The sequence below is a fragment of the Penaeus chinensis genome, chromosome 20, assembly GCF_019202785.1.
Source record: "Penaeus chinensis breed Huanghai No. 1 chromosome 20, ASM1920278v2, whole genome shotgun sequence".
Taxonomy (NCBI): Eukaryota; Metazoa; Arthropoda; class Malacostraca; order Decapoda; family Penaeidae; genus Penaeus; species Penaeus chinensis.
Window position 1 is genome coordinate 21,213,647 of NC_061838.1, and position 2,500 is coordinate 21,216,146.

Consider the following 2,500-nt stretch of genomic DNA (forward strand, 5'->3'; position numbering starts at 1 on the left):
TATGTATGTATGTATGTATGTATGTATGTATGTATGTATGTATGTATGTATGTATGTATGTATGTATGTATGTATGTATGTATGTATGTATGTATGTATGTATGTATGTATGTATGTATGTATGTATGTATGTATGTATGTATGTATGTATGTATGTATGTATGTATGTATGTATGTATGTATGTATGTATGTATGTATGTATGTATGTATGTATGTATGTATGTATGTATGTATGTATGTATGTATGTATGTATGTATGTATGTATGTATGTATGTATGTATGTATGTATGTATGTATGTATGTATGTATGTATGTATGTATGTATGTATGTATGTATGTATGTATGTATGTATGTATGTATGTATGTATGTATGTATGTATGTATGTATGTATGTATGTATGTATGTATGTATGTATGTATGTATGTATGTATGTATGTATGTATGTATGTATGTATGTATGTATGTATGTATGTATGTATGTATGTATGTATGTATGTATGTATGTATGTATGTATGTATGTATGTATGTATGTATGTATGTATGTATGTATGTATGTATGTATGTATGTATGTATGTATGTATGTATGTATGTATGTATGTATGTATGTATGTATGTATGTATGTATGTATGTATGTATGTATGTATGTATGTATGTATGTATGTATGTATGTATGTATGTATGTATGTATGTATGTATGTATGTATGTATGTATGTATGTATGTATGTATGTATGTATGTATGTATGTATGTATGTATGTATGTATGTATGTATGTATGTATGTATGTATGTATGTATGTATGTATGTATGTATGTATGTATGTATGTATGTATGTATGTATGTATGTATGTATGTATGTATGTATGTATGTATGTATGTATGTATGTATGTATGTATGTATGTATGTATGTATGTATGTATGTATGTATGTATGTATGTATGTATGTATGTATGTATGTATGTATGTATGTATGTATGTATGTATGTATGTATGTATGTATGTATGTATGTATGTATGTATGTATGTATGTATGTATGTATGTATGTATGTATGTATGTATGTATGTATGTATGTATGTATGTATGTATGTATGTATGTATGTATGTATGTATGTATGTATGTATGTATGTATGTATGTATGTATGTATGTATGTATGTATGTATGTATGTATGTATGTATGTATGTATGTATGTATGTATGTATGTATGTATGTATGTATGTATGTATGTATGTATGTATGTATGTATGTATGTATGTATGTATGTATGTATGTATGTATGTATGTATGTATGTATGTATGTATGTATGTATGTATGTATGTATGTATGTATGTATGTATGTATGTATGTATGTATGTATGTATGTATGTATGTATGTATGTATGTATGTATGTATGTATGTATGTATGTATGTATGTATGTATGTATGTATGTATGTATGTATGTATGTATGTATGTATGTATGTATGTATGTATGTATGTATGTATGTATGTATGTATGTATGTATGTATGTATGTATGTATGTATGTATGTATGTATGTATGTATGTATGTATGTATGTATGTATGTATGTATGTATGTATGTATGTATGTATGTATGTATGTATGTATGTATGTATGTATGTATGTATGTATGTATGTATGTATGTATGTATGTATGTATGTATGTATGTATGTATTATATATATATTGGGTGTGTTGAAAGGGGGGTATATATTAATATATATATATATATGTATGTATTTTACATAAATTATATATATCTATATATATATATAGATATATAATGTTTCTTTCGTTTCAGAGCGTCCATTCTTCTTTAAGCGCTGTCTTCAATCAGCCCAAAAATCCTTAAAAAGTTTTTGTTATTACATCAAATGTTTTGGCTGTTTGCTGATTCTGCCGCTGCTGGTGATGCTGTCGGTGACGTCATATTCACTTGCTTGTTTCCCTTGCTGTCATTAGTTTTAGATTTTCATTCTGTCCATACGAGAGAATGCGTGTGTGTAATTTCACGCCGCAGTCATGTTCTATTGGTATAGTACAATATCACCATTAACATTAATTTACATCCCTAGTACTGATGTTCATATATATTACTTTTTTTATCATCATCATTAAAAATGATCACAGATATTACATCGTTTTCATGTAAACTTAAAAAAACGAGAGTATTTATCCCTTTACCGCTCCATGTAACATATATGTAACATTAATTTCGTTAAGTCATATACAAAAAACAAAATTTTGAAAAAAAAAAAATTTACCCTTATAACCCAGTGTTACACCGATGTAACAAACAGACTTTGCCACCATATTGGTTCTATCAGAGTCCAATACAGTAAAATAAAAATTGGTTTATATTTTTTTTTTTTTGCCAACAAGGCACTCTGGGCTCTAGAGGGTTATACAGCAAATAACATTGTGAAAACACCTTTAGATGAAAAGAAAAATACTTTTTGAACTGGAACATTATTTTCTTTTCTGGAGCG